Below are 21,791 nucleotides of genomic sequence, written 5' to 3' on the forward strand. Positions count from 1 at the left end.
TATTTGTTTCCTTTAGCAGTAATTCAGAACTCAATTTGCAGCTTTGTTTGAAGTTTTTGGCATAAATATAGTTATACTACTAATATCTAAATTCTTGTTGCTTTTCACAAAAGTGTCTTAATTTGATTGTATATTCAACTTGTTTATCTGGTTCTACAACAAATTTGTTTTATTTAATCTTTACTCTCAGAAAGGAAATTCTATTAGTCCTCGCTAAATTAACTCCATCAAATTCAAATTCCTTTACACAGCAGCTGTTTAAATCTTTCTCATTTCTCCTGGAACATCCTCTACGACCTCCCTCCCTCTTCCAACATAGAAAATACTGAGAAAATAGAAGCTATCCCCTTGGAACTCCTTCTTTTACACTATTTTAAATTTCAAAACATCCTTGGTATTATATCCTATTCTATCCCTCCTCTATCTTAATTTAGGAGGAATTTTCCCCCCTTATTACCAGGGCTACTCTCTCTACTTAAACCCTTTATCCCAACCTCTCATATATTTTGAAGAATATTGCATATATTATGCATATTACCATCATTCATTTCTTGAATAAAACTTTAATAAACTACATATTAAAATTTTAAATGTTTATAACTCTTCTAAAAAGATATCAGTTGTCTATTAAATAGCATTATAGATTTAGAATTATAAGGATTCTTGCAGGCTTTCAACTGCAAACCTTTCATTTTCTATATGAGGATACTGATATCCAGAAAATTTCCTTGACACAGATCACCCAACTTCTAAATGTCTGAGACAAGATTTGAACCTATGGCTTTTACTCCAAATCCAGCATTCTATACTGTGTTGCCACTAATAATGTAGAGTTTTATATACTTTTTAGGTGTGATCCCTTGACTTTATTAAAAGTCCATTATCTCTCAAACAGCAATATTTGATTAAATATGCATACACTTTGCTAGATTGACATGGACACATAGATTTATTACAATTTTTATTATGCTAGTTCATTAAATTCCGTTTATTTTGAACAAATTGTGTTCTTTGATGAATAAATAGTAAACAAATTTATGGGAGTTATTGAGTTATGATTTTGATTGGATGCTGATGTACATAGTATCTTCAATCTAGTCCATATATTCTAAGGGCTCTCATGTGACAAACGGGGGACCCTGGTACTATAGGAGACATTGGCATTTTTATAGATTCAAGAAAGGAATTTAGACAAGGAGAAATACCAGAAGAAATATAGGTGATTAAAAAAAAAACTATCAATACACATCTATTTTTTTTTAATTCACATATTTTAACCTTTTTTCCAAAAAAAAAATTTTTTAAAGAAAAGAAAGGAAAAAAGGATGTGGAAAAAAATTAATATTGTTTTAGATGAATTTCCTAAAGTTTCTAGTTTTTGGTCCATTTAGGACAAATAAATTATAGTATTAAAGTTATTGTAATATAATTAAAATAAGAAATATTCACTTACTGGTTATAATTAAATTTTAGTTATTTGGGTAAAATGTTTACCTAAGTATGTCTGATGTGGCATTTTGTTGTTTCAATAACTCACTTTAAATATCACATGCAAATAAAAATGTATTTCATTAATTCTTTGAAATTACATATGGGACAGATTGTTGAGAGACATTATCTATTAGGATTATATCCTGGAAAGCTGAAGAAAGCTTGTAAAGACATGATGGCTCCCTATAGACAGCCTGGAGCTGCTGATGATTTCATTCATGCTAGCTAGCACTTTGCTCTCAGTTTTACAAATGGATTGACTTGCCCACAGTGGCTAAACTTTCTGCACAATCAGAAAAAAAAAAAACAAAAAAACACATGGGACTAGTATACAATATCTGACTATGACACCACACAAGATAAATTATGACATGTAACTTACAAAAATGGGATTGCCACAGTATTAAAGAAAAAAGTTTATTACAGATAATTGCTTGCTCTGTTTATGCTGTTTCTGTAGAACTCGGATAAGCAATTTAGCTTACAGAGATTTATAACTGTTTTCATGAAGATGTATGAAACCCCAAACTTGCAAGCTTTTTTAATCCACCTATAAATCATTTTATACATTTAATTTCTTCCCGTATAAATTTTATGGGATCATATACAAACTGAAAGTTAAAATTACTACATGCTTTCTGAGGAGGCAGATATTCCTGAGTTTATTCCCCCCTCCATATTTTTTTGATCCAAAATATGAAATAAATTCCAGGAGTCCAGTAGTAAATACTTAACAAGTAACATTTAATTTTTTCCAACATCTAGAGACCTGCAGAGTTCTATTGGGTTGAGGTGTAGCCTTGAGATACAGCTATCACTCTAACTAGGTTTATCTGTAACAAATATTGTGGGCCTTATAAATCTCAGAAATAACTAATTCTTACTCTATACCTGACTAGAGTACAGAGATTAGTATCATTGTAAAATTGATTGAGGAGTGATCTTTAAACTGTAATACCTGATCCCAAGTAACTTCTCAAATTTTGAGCAAAATAGTGAATAGCTAAGTGGTAGATTTTTTTTTTTCAAAGAGAAAAAAGATTTCTAGGAGCTTCTGGATCATTTTTTCCTTTAGAAGGGCCGAAGACTAGTCTTATCAAATTACCCCTCTCCCCATCATCACTATCTGGGATTCAAAGGGAAAAAGCCAAATTTTTGAGTGCAGAAACTAATGACTCTTTTAAAGCTCTCTATGGGAAAGTGTTTCTGAACTCTACTGAGAGTTCTCTTATTGTCAGAAAGAGTTGTTAAAGCTTTCCTAAGTATTTAAGATACTAGTACTAGGGGGTAACATATATACCAGGTACTCCTGACTGAAATTGTCAGGTTAAGGAGAATTACACTGAACACACTGAATACTCAGCAACAATCAAATCTTGGTGGACTTTTTTTTTTTTTAAGGAAAAAAAAATCAGTAACTGGAGGTTTGAGCACATATTGTTTTATTTATTCTGAAAAGAAGATAAGGGAAATAGAGAGTTGCTTTTAACTCTCTCCTTGATCAAGACACATTAATAATCAGATATAACAGTCAGCCTTTAAATCAGGTTTGAAATCCTTGAAAAAACCCCCATGGAGTCGGCTCATCTTTCCTAGGTAATGAATCAAGGCCCATGTAGTTTTTGTTCAGATGGGCTCATTGAAATAGGACTTTGATTTATTTAGCTGGTATTTTGTGTTTTTCCCATCACAGAGGACTTCTTTGGAAAGCACAATTTCCTCTTGGCATAGTTTCAGCTCTTTATACAGACCTTGTCTTCATTCATTTCTTCAGTCTTTCCTTTAGGGAAACGAAGATCTTGCACTGTGAACATTTTAATTTCTGAGTAGTATCATGTCTATTCACATAGAGGCATAAACCAGGACAGCCTTTGTCCAAGTTGAGCATCTGATTCTGCAATAGAAAAGACCATTATGTGGGCATTTAAAAACAAAAAACAAAAAACAAAAAACACATCTTTCATTGTGATAAAGATGAGATTTCCAAAAAAAAAAAAAAAAAAAAAAAGGATGCATTGTCTCTTTTGCATTATGCAGCCCAAAAATAAAACAACAATCCTGCAAACAAAGTTGGTGTCCATGAATGAGAGAATCACTGACCAAACTATGCTTTGCAGATATTATGTAATATTATTGCACCATAAAAATGACAAATATGGGTAATTCAGAGAAACACGGAAAGGCTTTAAGAACTGATTCAATTGACAGGGTTAAGAAAGCAAAATCAAGAAAATGATATACATAAGAACATTAATATAAATTAAAACAAGTCAGAAAAGCAGTCATCTTAGATTGAATATAATGACTAGTTTTGGACTTGGAAGACAGGCAATGAAATGAATTTCCTTCTTTTAGGGAGAGAAGCATGGAACTAGTCGCTTAAATGTTATACACATTATCCAAGGCATCCACAGTGGGAATTCCCTTATCATGCTGTTAATTCCTTGAGAACAGGCACTGTCATTTACCTTTCCTTATAAAAAAACACAGTTCCTCTCATATAGTAGATGTTTATTAACTGTTAATTCACTGATGATTAACTAACTTTAACTACTTTCTTATGTTGTAAGGAAGAGTTTCATGAGGGAGGTATATTAGAAAATCAGTTTAATATTTTTAAGTAATTTTTAACATTGAGAATATAAAATTGGCAAAATTATATAGGTAAGAATCAAAATGTTTAGTTTATATATATGTGTGTGTGTTTGTGAGTGAATATATCTCCTCTACAAAAGAAAGCAAGTGTATTTAGTTATAGTTTAGTAACTAGAGTTGTTATGGCTTAACTGCTAATTAGAAGAGGTCATCATAGAACCTTTATACTTCATAAATCTAGAAACAAGTATCCTCCAAGTAGTCTCAAGTTACTTTTAGACTCGTCCATATACAGAAAACATCATCAGCAAAGTAATATATTTAAATATAAATACATTTAAATACAAAGGAAATAAATGCTTAAAATAAAGGGAAATAAAAGTCATTGTCCATTAAAAGATAAATTGACAAGGCTTACATGTAACCTCTACATGTGCTAAACACTTTAAAATGATTTCAATTTTATTTAAGTGAATATAAAAACTGTTAATGACTTAAATACCTCTTCATTACTGATCTGCAAGTTACCTGTCAGGACCCTCAAACAAAAGCACTTAGTTTTCTATGTTAAAATGGCACCATTGTTGGCTATAAACTTGTAATTTAAAGCAATAAGTTAGCAAAATTGCATTATGTTTATTGTTGTCATCAAAACATAAAAGGCAACATTAATCTTCTAGAATTTAATTTTACTTGGATTTTAATTTCATTTCCCCTTGCCATAGGGATTTATAAGACTTTTTTTTATTTGACTTTACAAAGTTATGCATGAGAAAACGATATGCTACAGTACTAAAGTAATTTTCTAGTTGATAGTTTTAGTATCATCCTCTTATTTTCCAATATTTTACATAAAGTAAAAGTGCTATGGTACTAAATTTTGACTTCATTCAGCAGAAACATTATGCCTCTAATATTTCCACACCCAGATCATCTATTCAGTCAGCATCACTGTGGAAAAATCTTTAGTTACAACTCCAGAGTTTGTATAGTAGGAGCTTAGTAAATAAAAATACTGATTTGAGTTGATATAAGTAGAATGCAGGTAATTTGGGAAAGGGTGAAACTGCTTTGTCATGGCTTCTATAAATGTAACACTTTCATAAAAAGTAAGAATAAAATTTTAGCAGTCTGAAGACTTGTGTCATAATCCAGAACTGTTCTTTTCTAGCAAGCTGTTAGTTTGCTTTGTCTAAATGAATAATGTTTTCTAGCTGGCCTACTTAATTGCCTTTACAGGAACATGAAAACTTCCTAAGGGAGCAGTTCTTCGAAAGATTCTAATTCTTTTTAATAAGCAGAGCTTATCCAATTTTTGAAACTTAATCCTATGATATAAGGTCCATCTTGACTACAACCTCATTATCCAGCATCCCACACAAAGACCCCAAAATAAGAACTACAACAATTGACTTCATTTCATGCTTACAACTAAACCTTGCCAATCATCATGGAGCATATTCAGCATGAATTGTTGGCTTTCATTGTAAAAAAGCAAATAAGAGAGGCAAAAGAGAAAGGAAAATGAACTTTAATCTCAGGGACGGAGAGACAACAATGACTGATTTATCTTAGCTCCTCTAAATTCTACCCATTTGAATCTCTGTTCCAAGGAAGAGAATATGCCTTCATTTTTATTGCTTCCAACCTTTCTTTATTCCTGGAATCAGAAAACTAGATCTGGAAAGACATCTCAGAGGCCATCTAGCCCAAATTTTTCATTTTATATGAAGTGAGAGATCCAGAGAGGCTTAGTGCATTTGGTTACACAGTATAGCAATTGTAATAATAAATAATGATAGAAAGCATTTATTTATCTCTTACTATGTTCCAGGCACAATACTAAACATTTCGTGATTATTACTTCATTTGATCCTTACAACACCATTTACAAATGAGGAAAATGAGGCAGATGGACATTAATTGACTTGCCCAGGGTTATGTGCAAGTTAAGTGATTGAGAGTAGATTTGAACTCAGGTGTTCCTAACTCCAGGTCCAGTGCTCTATCCCCTGAGCCACCTACATGTTCCAAGAAAAAGCATTAGAGAGGCAGTATGTGATTACTGTGGAATTTCTATTATTATCACATGGATTCTATTCTCCTTTCTCCCTTACATGCAGTAAATACTGCACATTCCTTCTATTTGACTTCTTTGAAAATATTTTTATATACCTTTTGACATGGCACCAAGAAAAACAATGCTATCTTTGACTAAATAAACAAGTAATTTCAGAAGGGGGGAAAAGTTGTTAAATAATTTGAAGTAAAACATTAAGCAAAAAGCTCATAATAAAATGTAAGAATGAGATATTTAACTAATTACTTTGTGAGGAAAATGCTTCTAGGATCCATAAATATTTGAAAACATTCATTGGGAAAAATTTTGGTCTGCTCTTTAAATTTACATATGCCCTTTTAAGCCAAAGTAATGGGGAAAGTAACAACTATGAAAATAAAGATTCAAATACTATTTAGATGGGCTATCTACCTACAGCTAGCTTATGAGGGACAAAATGAACTGGCTGAGCTTCATGCCCTTGGATTTATCTAGTTAATTCTGAGAGGCTAGCTAAAGAGAGGTGGAAAACCAACTAAATAAGGACCTCCAGGAGATGATAAGGAATAAAGTGCCTAGCAAACTTCTCTTCCTACTCTTGAAAGAGAACTATTTAAGAAACCTAAGAATCCCTTAAACAAAACAAGTCATTTTGAGGGAGAATGAAACCTTGACTCACTGGACACTTTAGGGGACAGAGAAAAGACAAGGATAAGAAGAGGGAGGGAAAGATATTATCCGTACATCTTATCTACTTTACCATTTTTTCTTCCCAGTATGGACTATAGGGCAGTAGATAGCAAGTCATTCTTCATGTTCTTCTCTTGTTCAGGAATATTGGAGGGGGGGAATCATCTTCACAGTGAAATAACTAAATATGGTGATAACAGTAGGGATGAATTTTGAAATCCACCCTGCTGAGAAAAGATGGCATAAATAGGCAGGCCAAAGCCTCCTGTCTCTATGAAAATAGAAGAAATGGCAGAACTGTAGTCTCAATTCCCTAAAATAATTGTTTCCAAAAGGCATTGCCCTGCTGTCTAGGTCATTTCTATTTTAAAGTGTATGTACAATACAGCAGAGTCAAATCAACAAAAAAAGGTGATGATGGTACATAAATGGCATTTTCTGTGCCGATACTTTTGCTTCTGGAAGATGGAAACAGCATGGAACAGTAGCTAAAGAGTTGGGCTTGAAATGTGAAAGAACTGTATTCAAATTCACTCTCTGTACCTCACTAATTCAATTACCTTAGGGAAGTTACTTCCCTTCTGTGACTCAGTTCCCTCATCTATAAAATGAGGATAATAGCACCTACTTCATATAATTGTTGTTAGGTTCAAATGAGATAAAAGATGTATGGTGTTCCACAAACATTAAAACACTACTATATAATGTTAACCTGCTTTATCGAATATATTGTTTTTTTTACCTTCACCATAACCTTTTGAAGAAAACTAAAAACAAGTATTATTATTTCATTTCACAGATGAAGAAAATAAAGCCTAAAAATTTAAGTAACCCCCTTTCTCCTGATTTATTTTACAGTGTTCTTTCCAGCAGACCCTTGAATCACTGTTAACTACCTGACAGAAGAAAATGCTGCTGATTTTTAGTCTTCTTCTTGGTCTATAAGAGATGTATAAGGCAAGAAATTCCTCAATAAAGAAGCAGTTCTTCGTAGTCAACACATCTCAATATTGTTCTTAGTAGGGGCAGCTAGTTGAAGCAGTGGATAGAGTACCAGCCCTGAAGTCAGGAGGACCTGAGTTCAAATTTGGCTTCAGACACTTAACACTTCCTGGCTGTGTGACCTTGGGCAAGTCACTTAACCCCAATTGCCTCAGCAAAAAACAAAAAAATTGTTCTTAGCATATTTATGTTATCCTATATTAATACCTTATTAAATGCAAATTTCAGGAAAACAAAGATACCACAAGAATTCTCTAGCTGATGAATAAAATTAATCAATAATAACTGTTGATGTCATTCACCAAGCATTTATTAAGTAGTGATTATGTCCCAGGAACTACGTGAAATAGAGATAATTTTAAGAAAGACAAAAACAATATCTCATCACAAAGAAATCACATTCAAATGGAGTGCACAATAGAAATAACAACATGCAAACAGTGTGTGTGCTTATAAGAAAAGTTTAATAATTGGCTTTATTGGGGGAAATGTGTACAAGACAGACTTTTAAGTTTAATTTGGCAATTAACATTTTCTCTACCACTTTTTAAAAATGTAGACAAGCAACAAAACATACAACCAAGCCCTGATTTTTAGTACTTGCTGATTTCAGAAGGGCAAATGCTTACACTGAAAAATTGAAAAATCTAATAGCTCTCCAAACAGGCATAAACTATCTCCAGCACACCCTTGCATAAAAGCTATTTACTGTGTAAATGGAAAGTTATCTGAGATAGGAAAGAGAGGCATCAGAAAAGGCCTCCTGAAAATGGTTAGATAGAAGTTCAGTCCTGAAGGAAGTCCAGTAAACTAAGAGAAAAGGCAAAGGGAAGAGAACTTTCCCAGCATGAAAAACAGTGTAAAACCATTGTGATGGGAGATTTAGAGTATCATGTGAAGGAAACAATTACAGTAGTATGACTGGATCATAGAATGAGTGGAGGAGATTAAAGTATAAGACTAGAAAATTAGAAAGGGCCCAGGTAGTGAGGATCTTCAAATACTAAACAAGGGGTTTGGCACTTGATGTTGGATAATCATAATGGATAGTCACTAGAGTTTATTTTCTGCTTGGACTCGGTGATGTGGGCAGATTAGCATAGATTAGAAAAATCATTTAAAGATAGATTGACTTGGCCTAGTCAAGTGATACATTTAACTATATGTATTTGTCTTTTAGGCTTCATAGATCCTGTTTTTCTAATATGATTAAAACATTAAATATCACAACAGAATAGCTAGACTAAAATTGTATTCTATAGATGGTAGAAGATAATGAGATCAAACAACTACCCTTGAAGATGCAGTGTATCTTTCAAAATTGTGTTTTGCATATATTTTAGAAGTTCTTTCTGCAAATAAATGCTAGATGAAGTAATGTTCCCAAAAGTATTGGCCTAAGGATTTTATACATTTTTTATTTGTGAATATTGACTGAGGAAAGAAACTATGAGTATGTGACAGGCTATCTTTTATGATTCTAATCTTCCTGTCATTTGAAATGTTGTATCTGTCACTTTTTTGTATGTTTTTCTTTGGGTGAGGAGAGAGTTGTGTGTTTTTTTCTTTGTTTTTATTTTTCATTGTTGTTCTGGTGTATATTTTTGCAAGATTAATATTGGAAAAAAGAACTTGATGGTAGCAGTGATCTACATGTATTCACAACTTTTTCTATGTCACTCAGCAGATCAAATATCTTCCAAATACTTCACTGGAATTCAGAGTCTAACCTCCTTTCTAAGAAGTTATTTATAGTGATGATTTTCTAAACTTTGATGTACTTATTTATTTAAAACCTCAATGCAAAATAGAGGGAAGCAGAGCCAAGATGGCAGAGAGAAGCCAGAAAGTTTCCTGGTCTCTCTCTAGTTTCCCTCAGAAATATCTCTAAATCAAAGCTTTAAATGGATTATGGAGTAACAGAACCCACAAAAATTCAAAGTAAAACAATTTTCCAGTTTAAGATACCTTGGGAGGACTTTACAAAAGTCTGTGTAAAAGTAAAACATGATCCAACACAGGCACAGTGTGGGAAATCTAACAGAAGGTTCTTAATCAAAGCACAAAGCAGCAATGGAGATGCCTCTGTTCTGGACCAGTAGTTCAGTAGTCCAGTGGTTCAGCAGGCCAGCTGTAAGACCTCTGAGCCTAGTGCAGAAGGCAAATCGTTAGCTCCCAACTCCAGACACAATAGACAGGACTAGGCTAGGGGGCAGTGGTAAAACCAACAACATCTCCAGTCCCAGTGTGACAAGCCAGTGAGAGGCCCTTCTTCCCTCATAAAAGAAGTTTTGGATGGTCTCTTCTGAGCCCTAAGAGCAGAATTCAAGCTTTAAAAATGAATAAAAAGCAAAAAGGGTTCTGACCAAAGCAAGCTATTATGGCACCAGGGAAGATCAAAACACAAACCAGAAGGGGACAGGAATGGCAAAATAGCTATATGTGAAGCTTCCAAGAGGAAAATGAATTGGTTTTCAAGCTCAAAAGGTTCTCATGAAGGAACTTGAAAAGGAGTTTAAATAATAAGAGAGAAGAAAAATTGGGAAAATAATGGCTGAATAAGTTATGGTATATGAATATTATGGAATATGGAATATTATTGTTCTATAAGAAACAATCAGTAGGATAATTTCAGAGAGTCCTGGAGAGACTTGCATGAAGTAATATTAAGTGAAATGAACAGAACCAGGAGATCATTATACATGGCAGCAACAAGATTATACAATGAGAAATTCTGATGGATGTGACTCTTCAGCAATGAGATGATTCACACCAGTTCCAATGATGTGATGAAGAGAGTCATCTACATCCAGAGAGAGAACTGTGGGAACTAAGTATGAATCACAACATAGCATTTTCACTCTTTTTGTTGTTTGCTTGCATTTTATTTTTTTCTCATTTGTTTCCATCTTGATTTGATTTTTCTTGTGCAGCAAAATAACTTATAAATATGTATGCATATATTGGATTGGATTACTTGCCACCTAGTGGAAAAGGAGGGGAGAAAGGTAGGAAATTGGAACACAATGTTTTGCAAGGGTTAATGTTGAAAAAATTATTCATGCATATGTTTTGAATATAAAAAGCTTTAATAAAAAAAGACTTGCATGATTTTATAATCTTTTGGGCATAATACTAACTTTCAAATACAAAATCAATTTTATTTGATTCTTCCATTTTTATAGAAATTTATTTTAAATATAGGACATACTTCTTGTCTTTTTTATTGTCAAAAAACATAAAATGCTCACTACAGTTAAGCACTATGTGGGGTGCTAGGGAAACAAAGAAAGATCAAAGATCTTTACTGCTTCTGAGAATCTCACAATTTTGAGGAGGTAGGGAAAAATGGAAAGAAAAAATATGTAACCAACTATGTACAAAAAAATATAAACAGGACAAAATGAAAATAATTACCAGATAAGAGGCTCTAGAAATTAAAAGATCCAAAAAAAACTTACTAGAACAGTAATATAATATATAAGAAGATTGGAAAAGTAGTATCCTGAACATATTTCAACTTTTTGTTGGCTTATGTTCATCATTATCAATATTAATTATTTTACAATGAGGACATAAGTGGCAATGAAATTTATTGGCTGTTTTGCCTCTGCACTATTTCTAGAATGATTTGGTTTTGTTATTGTTTTATTTTGTTTTAAATCTTGTGTCTACTTCCTTTAGTTTTGCTTTTATATTTTCTCTCTCAATGTCAGCTCTCATTTTATGCTTATATTAATATAACATGCTTATGTTAATGTGTAGGACAGGAAACTGTTCTGCTTTTTGAGCAGATGACTTCTAACTTCCCATTTCTAATCTTTGGGATCAAGGAGATCAAACTTTCCAGCTAATTAGATTTATTTGTAACAAAAAAGAAGTAGGCTTCGAATGGAGATCTCCCCTATAAATAAAGTAAAGGAGCATACACAGGGCATCTACTTGTATAGATAATTAATGGAAATAGATAATTAAATGTATAGTCAAAGTATCTGGCTTCAAGTTCCAGCTCTGCTACTTTTTTGACATTGGAAAAAGTACATTGCCTCTTTGGTCCTCAGTTTCCACATTTGTAAAGTGAAGTAATAAGATTAGTGTACTTCTAAGTTCCTTTTCAGAAGTCTAAATCCATGATCCAATGACTTTGTTTATCTACTCTAGTTGCCCAAATACCCTTTTGGCCTATTTTTAGGTTTTCAACTGTTTTTATAGATAGTTAAGTTTTTTTAAAAATAAATCACCATTAAACCAGTGGAGCATACAACACAATTCTCTTAAGAACCTTTATCCAAGCTGGATTAACATAATCTACTTTGATGGGGGCTAGTAGTCTTCTATTTATGGAAAAGCAGTTTATATAATTTCTTTGCTTTACAACTGTATTCACATAAATAAAAACTATTGTACAGTGGATACAGAGCAGGGCACAGAGTCAGGAAGACACTTCTTTCTGCATTCAAATGTGGCTTTGAACCACTACTAGTTGAGTGAGCAAATCACTTAACCTAATTGCTTCACTTTATCTGTAAAAATGTGATAGAAAAGAAAATAGCAAACCAATCCAGTATCTTTCTCAAGATAACCCCCAAATGGGCTCACAAAGACTTGGTCATGACTGAACAACAAAAATGTTATGATATTCTTCTAGTCATCTTCTGGGGAAGACTAGCTAATTTTGTAATCATAGGCTGCACTTTTATCTCAACCAGAACAGTATTCAAAAGTTACCTAAAGAAGGCAGCATCATGTTTATGAGGTTTCTTACTATAAGCATTCTGATCTTGGTGTTTCTTAAGTTAGCTTTCTTACAGGTAAGACATATTCCATTACATTGACATTTCAGTATCATAGCCATTTGTATACATATCTCACTCATATTGTAAACCATAACTCCACAAGATGATAAATTTCTTGAGGGAAAATGCCATGTCATTTTTTATTTAAATTTTTGTAACCCCAAACCTTAACAAAGTACAATTTTAAAATAGTGTTTAAATAACTATTTAAATGATCTAAAATAAATCTTGTGTAAAGGTGACTCACTTCTCTCTTTTCCTCCTCAAGATCCAGTCATTGAAGTTCCAAATCTGGAGGCTTAAGACATCCTAGAGAACCAAAGATGACAATTTCCATGCCTTTCTTATCATTAATTCACAACCTTCCATATAAACCAAAAAACCACCATTTAAAAATAATGCAAAAACAGATTTTTACTACCCCACTCCAAAATACCACGCAAACATAAATATAATGTACATATTTCCCCCCCACCTAAGCTCCTTCAAGTTCTAGGATATAGAGAAAGACTCCTTAATTGATGCAATCATTAGATGTTTTACCTCTGAGGATACTCTAAAATATTATCCATTAAAATTCATTATTTTGTTCTGATTTCCATTTAGAGATTCCTCTTCATTTTTGCTGGGTATCCAAGTACAAGATGAATAGTCCTATGTGTTCTAAACAAATAAGCTGATCTATGAGAAAGAATACTCTTAGTGCAAATAAAGAGGCTACACAAAATATTTTGCTGTTCCCTTTTAATTTGAAGATTTGTATCTTATCAGTTCTAAGATATTTATAGCTAGTTGTAGTAGAGTGACCTAACCATCTGTCACCCAGGCTAGTCCTGCAATAATATTTGGTTGATACAGGTGCAGGAGAACTTGAAAGTATAAAAATCTCTGAATTTAGCTGATGTATTATGTTGTTTGGAGGGGCTTAGGGAGTTGAGAATCCCTGGAAGTGCTAAACAGAATCCTTTTAACCAAACCATTAAGTTGGAGTCAAGCCCATCTAAATTTTGACCGCTAAACTATCTTCATATTAAGCAGAAAGTTTGTGATCTTGAGTATATTTGTTTGTTTGTGTGTGTGTGTATGAAAAGGAGAGAGAAAAAGAAAGTGAGACAGAGACAGACCTATACAAAAAGATAAAGAGAGAGATAGAGAGGTCTAAAAGCTCCCTGATTTAATATCCATGTCTCTTGGAAGGAAAAAGGAGGAGGAGGAGGAATAAGAAGAGGAAGAAGGAGAAAGTATAGAAGAATCTGGTTGTAAGTAGTCTTGTATAATGGAGAGAGAATCTTAGAATCAGAAAGTATGCTGGTTTCAAATCACATCTCTGATACTAGTTATGTCACCTGTAGAAAATCACTTAAATTCTCAATGCCATAGTCAATTATCTAAGACTTTATAAACTGATATCAACCTTAAGTGGTGGAGGAAATTTCTTCATTGGAAATGTTCTATACCCATGAAACTATAGGCCCTGTTCCCCAACTTCCTCCATAAACACAAAAATTTTAAAAGTAAAAAGACTGCCATAAAATATTGATTTATGATCATTTCATTGAAGCATACTGTCTAGTTCCATTAAAGGTGAGAGAAATGCTAACAAGTTATTTATAATCCTCCTTTTTTTGGAACCATTGTAAAATGAGAAGGTGAGGAGAAGAGAGAGAAGGAGACTTTGATTTGGAAAAAGGCTGACTTCACTTACCTCTTAAAAAGAGCAGTATGACTAGATAAGGAGGAGCTAAGTTTCCAGAGAGAGATTCTAGTTTTAATTTCCTCTAATCTTCAGATTATGAAGAAGCTTTGAATGGAACACTAACAATGTAAATCATTGAGTAGAGAGGAGGAGATGGAAGTAAGGTTTCTGATTCTATATTAACAAAATTACTGGGGACAGGAAGGGGAACTGGAAAAGGGATCTTTGGCTGCCTCTGATCCAGAGAAAAGGCAATATGCCAAAGATTGCTGACTAGGTCAGCTTTGAAAATCATCTGAAAAGCTCAGGACTAGAAAAATAATCTCTAAAATCTCTGAAATTCTTGTCAAGATTCTTTTTTTTAGTCTCTGAAATTCTTAAAAATTTATGATTTATGTTAACAATCTGGAGGGGGAAAAACTTAGATATATTACTTAAACTTGAAGGAACAGAAAACAAGGATGATCCACTGCTCTTTTACTTTTTAATATAGTAAAGCCATGCATAACCTATTTTAATAAAATACAATATATGAAAATTCATACTTTAAAAATGAATAAATTAGGGGGTAGTTTGTTAGAAATCCATCTTTTGTATAAATCCATCTACAATTATAAAATAAAATGGAAACTCTTAAGGATGAAACATCTATCATGAGGATTTTGTGAATGGAAAAGCCTTCTAAAATAAGGACACTGAAAAATAATAATTGTTTACATTAACATGATACATTAAGGTTTTCAAAGGACTTTAGATACATTACTTCTTTTGACCAAAAATTCAAATCATTTCACCTCTCTAGTACTAAACTTATTCATTATTTATTTAATTTATTCATTTATTTAATTTATTCATTTTTTTTAATGTGAGAGTTGGAGTAGATGGCCTCTAAGATCCTTTCCTTCCAATTCTAAATCAATGAATCCCTGAATCAAGACCAAGCATCAAAAGCAAAGCAGACCCAATATTTAATTTTACTTTTAAAAACTATATAACGTAGCGATCAATTAAAACTGACATAAGGACTATAGAGTACAATGATTGAATTAAAGCAGTTATCTTTCTTTTCTCAGTAACTTGGTTTTCTGATTTGTATTTTTACTATTTTCTTTTTCCTATTTTATAGCTCTTAGTTTTGCTTCCTGGGCCAAATATTGGCTTCTGCATAGGCTACCCTAGTCTGTTATACTGACTACTCTCCACAACAACACTCTACCTGAATACCTGCCCACTGCTCAGAAATCTATAATTAATGAATAAATGAATCAGAGATCCTGCCTGAAATTCCTAGTTTGAATGATTCAATATAGTTAAATACTGCAGTATCTTTATGTTTGCCTGATCCTGATAAAGGGAATATATCTTTGTACCAATTCTAAATCTTAAAATCCATATGACTCTGGGAAAGTTACAAAGCCTCTGACCTACAGTTTTCTCATCTGTAATCTCACTCTCCTTAGTTCCCTATCAGACAATAGTTTTTTTGTTGTTGTTTTGTTTTGTGTTTTATATCTTTTCCCTGTAATTTCCCTCAAATTTACCCCCTTCTCTCTACTTACCCAACTACTTCTTAGTATAGAAACTTATCACATTTTGCCTAGATTAATACAATCATCTCCCTTAGTCTCCCTTCTTTTCCCCATTCCAATCCATTCTTCACTCAGCTGTCAAAGTGATTTTCTGTAAAGGCAGGTCTGACCTTATCACTCGCTCACTAAATAAGCTGCAGTGGCTGCATATTGCTTCTAAAATCAAATATAAACTTTTTCATTTGTTTTTTAAACCCTAAACAATCTATCCTTTATCTCCCCATACTTTATAATACAGTCAGACTGGCTTTCCTATGGCTCCCACAGAGAGTATTCATCAACCATCAAAATGACTTTACAATGACTGTCCAGCATACCTATAATGTACTTATACCCTTCTTATCTCCAGAAGGAAGAATGCTTTATTTCCATCAAGACTAAGAAGTACCAACTTCTCTATAAAGCCTTTCTTGATATTCTTAACTGTGAATGTTTTTTCTCACTAACTTACCTGATCTTTATTTTGTACAAAATTATGGTGAGAAATAGATATGTGTGTGTGTATGTATGTGTATATATATATATATATATATATATATATATATATTATATATATATATATATATATTATATATATATACTAAGTACTGGGGATACAAAGAAAAGCAAAATCATGGGTATATATCTTCAATAAGTTCATATTCTAATAGTGACAGCCTACAAAAAAAAAAACCTACAAGATAAATATAGTGTAAATGGAAGATGAACTCAGAGATAAGACACTAATAGAAGGAGACCGGAAAAAGACTCCTAAGTCTTGAAGAAAACCAACAAAGCTAGGAGAGAAGGGGAAAGGAGAGAGAATTGGGGGCATGGAAGAAAGAAGAAAGGCACAGAGATAGGAAGCCAAGTGTCATGTATTTAGAACAACAAGAAAGCCTATCTCTGTTTTCTCTGAATGACAGAATATGTGCAAGAGAATAAAATAAGAAAACTGGAAAGCTGAGAAGGGTTCAAGTGATAAATGGCTTGAAAGGCCACATCTGGACCTGGTGCTAACAGGAAGTGATTGGAGGAGAAAGAAGAGAGAGTGCCTTTTATGATCTTTTTGGCAGCTGAGGGGAGGATAAACTGGATTAAAAGGACACAGGGTAGGGATAACAAAGATCAGGCTGTTGCAAAGGTACAGACATAAGGTGATGAGGGTTTGCTTCATCATGGTGGTTGTGGGAGTGGAAAACAGGGTATTATGTAAAATATGACGACAGTATAAATCACAGTATTTAGCTTTAGATTAGATATGTGGGGTAAGTGAGAATGAGGTGTCAAGGATGACACAAAATATGAAACCTAGGACTAGGTGAGTAGAAGAATGGTAATATCCTTGAGTAATGATAAGAAACTTCTGAATTTAAGCTTTGTGAAAACAGGAATAGTATGAATTGTGTTAATGTAACCCTAGCACCTACTAAACTATCTGGAACATAACAGTCATTAAAAATGTATATTTGTTAATTAATTGATTGTTTACAAGAAAAAAAAAATAACTTTCCCCAATTATCTCACAAGATAAGAGCTACTGAGAACAGAGGTAACTGGTTGCCCAGTAATCCAAGTGAGACTTCAAGATCACTCGGGAGGACCTGAATTAGATCATTTCAGTGAGATGTTTTGTAATCTAATATAAACTATAAATACAGTAGCTCCCATGTAATCATAACACTTCCCATCTTAATAAAAAGCTAAAAGGGACAGTGAATGAAGTGTGAGATTTGAGGAGATGACATGAGTTGAATCCTTTTTCAGACACTGGCTTTATGAATCTGGGCAAATCACATAACATATCTTGGCCTTAGTTTCCCCCCAAAGGAAATTAATAGCATCTATCTTGCAGGGTTGTTTTGAGGATTGAATTAGATAAAATATGTAAAGCCCTTGGCAAACCTAAAAATGAAATGTAAATGTTAGCTCTGGTTGCTAACAAAACTCCCATTGTTGGTGTATATAGGACTATAGTTGACTAATGTCTGTCAAGTTAATTCTGGGATTATATCTAACAGAATCATCTTAATATAATCATCTTAATAAATTTACTTATTAATGTCACAGGTATTCTTTATGACAAGTGAGGAACTGATATGTAGAGATTCCTCTTATATGTGTTTTAAAAATATAAACAAATGCAATGAATTAAACAATAAATGTGTTATTACTAGATGTTGGGAAGAGACCAAAATATACCAGAAGCTTCACTGAACAGCAAAGAACACAATGATACCAAGAAAAATTTCTCTGAGGTCAACATTACAGAAACTATTATCCCTATTTTAGAGATGAGTAAGTCTAATAAGTAGTAGCGACAAAATTTTAATCCAGTGCTCTTCCCCCTCCCCCCCCATTGCATATCCATTTATAACACAAAGTATTCAAGGTATCCAAATGTATACATATATATGTGTGATGTCCATAAATACACATATTTGTGTGTGTGTGTGTGTGTTTTTACTGTTTGCTTTTTGCCTTGCTATCCAGTATAGACCAAAACCTCAGAATATTCTGAGATTTGTTCTTTTTTGGACTGGATCCTCATTAGCCATTACATAAGCTATATTCATTTTATCCTTGGTTTGGCTTTTTAAATCTAGATATATTTTATCATAAAACATAGCATGTTTTGACTGAATTCCTCTGAACAGTATATGTCAAACCAAATATTAATATCGGAGTAATATCTATCAATTACTTTTTGTTATCCTCAAAGAAAAAAAATATTATATGTATAACTGATAGATATATTTTACATTAAAAATAGGATATTAAAATCTTGTCATTAGAGAACTTCTGGAAGCCAAAAGTATATAGTGAATGTCAGAATAAGCAGTAAGTTTCCATAAATTTCCCATATTCATCTCTAAACAACCATAAGGCATTGTCCCAAAACAAATCCTAGAACAACAGAACCAGCAAAAATATGGAATGAAATAATCTTTAAGCCAAAGAAACTTGGAGGATCGACAGGAAAGTTCTGCCTCTCTTGGCAAATGGGAGCTCAGTCCAGGACAGTAAATATCTTACCAAGACAGCAGCAAGCCCCATTTCATCAAAGCAGCACTAGATCCTGAACTCTAGCATGGCAAAACAGGCAAACACCAATACCAAGACTCCTCATGTGCTTCAGCATAACCTTGGGACTGGGTAGATTCCAGGTCTGAGAACCTCTATTTACTTTGGTGTGGCCCCAGGCAAAAAGTTAGTCACCAATCTTATAGGTGCCATGGGCAAACAGACTGGCACCTTATGGATGTGCAAGCAAACAAGCAATCTCTAGTAATCAGATTGGCAAGTGCTTCATTGTAGCCCAGAGGAAACATAGGAACACTCTACTGACCTCAGCACATCCTAGAAACCAGCTCTAGGAGCCCAGCTCATAACCAGGCAAGCTGCCAGACCCTTGTGGCTTATAGCAGCACCAGCCACCCCTACTTCCCAATCTCAGTGCATCACATCATACGGGTCCCCTGGAAGCCTAAGGGCAACATCAATGCTAGGTATATAGCCATGACCTACAGCTCCTGGCACAAGAAGCCTGAAATAGTTTTCCTCCAATCCCGGAAATAGAGAACAGATTTAAAAGAAACAACAATAAAATGAACAACAATAACAAAACACCAACAACAACAAAAGGAATCTGACTGTAGAAAGTAATTTTGGTGACTGGGAAGACAAGATACAAATCTAGAAATGGGTAACAATGTCAAAACACTTCCAGGGAAAAACTCATAGAAAAACAGGAAGTGGTCTCAAACCTAGAAAAAACTCATGGAGAGGGGGTTTCTGAGAAGATGGCAGAGTAGGTCAGAAAATTCCAAGCTCTCCAAATTTCCCCCATAAACAAAACAAAATTGTTCTTCAAGGCAAACATAAATCAGGGAAAAACAAATACTACTTGGGTCAGAATAGGAGGTTTTATGGAACAACCTGAGAAGACCTGAACACCCCAGAACCAAGGTTTCACCAGTGTGAAGTGTAAATACCTGAAGGCTAGCTCCACTGAAACAGCAAACAGGGAGCCCTGGGGCTAGCTGGGGTTGGAGATAGCTTGAGCCCAAACCTCAGCAACTTTTACATCCATGACACCCTGGAGAGTTAGAATTCTGAGTTAGGGAAGATTGAAGGAACTTCAGCTGATAAGGAATGCTAGGTCCAGCTGTATGGCTGAAATGTATCCCCAGGCAAGAAGGCACCAACACACCTGGTGAGTGCTGAAGAAGTGGAGCAGAGGAGCTGCTGGCTGTGGAATGGTGGAGTTCTTGATTTGGGTTCTAAGTTAACTGAAGTGAAGCCAGAGGCAATATCTCCCCCTATTATAGGATTAAAAGTGGTCACACTTATAAGTTCTTATTAAAAAAAAAAAAGGCAAAGAAACTTACTAGAGGAATAAAGATTGAGGACACTGAGGTAAAAAAAAAAAAAAAAAAAAAATCTCTCCTATTCCAAATGGTGAGTACCTACCCAGAAAGAATTTATAGAAGAATTCAAAAAAAAAAAAAAAAAGACTGAAAATCAAATGAGAGAAATAACTAAACTAAAATAAATAAATGAAAAATAAGAACCATCCAAGAAAATCAAGAAGATTATAAAAAGAAAGCCAATCAACTACAAAAGGTTATGCAGAGTCTTAAACAAGAAAATCATTCTTTGAAAACAAGAATTGGGCATCTTGTTTTGATCAAATGGATACAAAAATCCACTGAAGAATATAGCTCCTTTAAGACTACAATTGGCCACATAGAAAAAAACAAAAGCTAATTGAGGAAAACTACTCGTGAAAAGTTAGAACTGGGCAAATGGAAGCTAATGACTTTATGAAAAATCAAAAATGAATTCAAAAGAATGAAAAAATAGAAGAAAATGTAAAATACTTCATGGGAAAAACAATCAGTATGGAAAATAAATTCAGGAGAAACAATATCAGAATCAACTGACTATCTGAAAGTCATAATCAAAAGGAGGACCAGAACATCTTTCAGGAAATTATCAAGAAAAATTGCCCTGATATCCTGGAACCACAGGATAAAATAGGTATTGAAAGAATCCACCAATCATCTAGGAAATAGATCCCCAAACAAAAACTCCATGGAATATTATAGCCAAATTTCAGAACTATTAGATCAAGGAAAGATTCTGCAAGTAGCCAAAGAGAAACAATTCAAATAATGGGGAGCATAATTACTATTACACAGGACTTTATATGTACAATATTAAAAGATCAGAGGTCATGGAACATAATATTGCAGAAAGCAAAGGAGCTAAAAAAAAAAAAAAAAAGCAGGGGTAGCAATCCTGATATCAGACAAAGTAAAAGCAAAAGATAGACCAAATTAAGAGAGATAAAGGAAAATATCTCTTGCTAATAGGTACCATAGACAATGAAGTGAAGTCAGCATTAAGCATATATGTACCAAGTAGCATAATATCCAGATTCATAAAAGAGAAGTTAAATAAATTAGTAATAAAATGAAAATTTATTTCACTCATTTTCTTTTCCTGTTTTTTTTTCTTTTGATTATTTCTTCTTTTACAACCTTGACTAATACATAAATATGTTCTACATGATAACACATATGTAACATATCATATGGCCTACCATTTTCAGAAAAGAGTAAGGGAAGTAAAGAAACAGAAAAATTTGGAATTTGTAATCTTGCAGAAATGAATGCAAAAACAATTGTCTTGACATGTAATGTCAAGGGAGGAAATTCTATTAAAAATAAAAAATTATTGGCATTATAGATATATAAAAGCATCCTTTAAGAAAATACAAAATATGTGAAATTTAAGACTATAAAAATTTATAAATTAGTAGGCAGCTATTCAATAATACATCTATGATACATATGGACTTTTATACAAGTTCTATATCCTTCTGCAAA

At 33.3% G+C, this 21,791-nt stretch overlaps 1 long non-coding RNA gene across 1 annotated transcript; it reads right to left on the reverse strand.

Annotated features, from left to right (window-relative positions):
* Positions 1–2,916: 2,916 nt before the first annotated feature.
* LOC127557967 (uncharacterized) lies at positions 2,917–19,018 on the reverse strand. Its single transcript, XR_007952686.1, has 2 exons — positions 18,934–19,018; positions 2,917–3,385 (listed from the first exon to the last, which is right to left on the reverse strand). It is a non-coding gene; the product is annotated as an uncharacterized LOC127557967 (long non-coding RNA).
* Between the last annotated feature and the right edge of the window lie 2,773 nt (positions 19,019–21,791).

The sequence above is a fragment of the Antechinus flavipes genome, chromosome 3 (assembly GCF_016432865.1).
Source record: "Antechinus flavipes isolate AdamAnt ecotype Samford, QLD, Australia chromosome 3, AdamAnt_v2, whole genome shotgun sequence".
Lineage (NCBI taxonomy): Eukaryota > Metazoa > Chordata > Mammalia > Dasyuromorphia > Dasyuridae > Antechinus > Antechinus flavipes.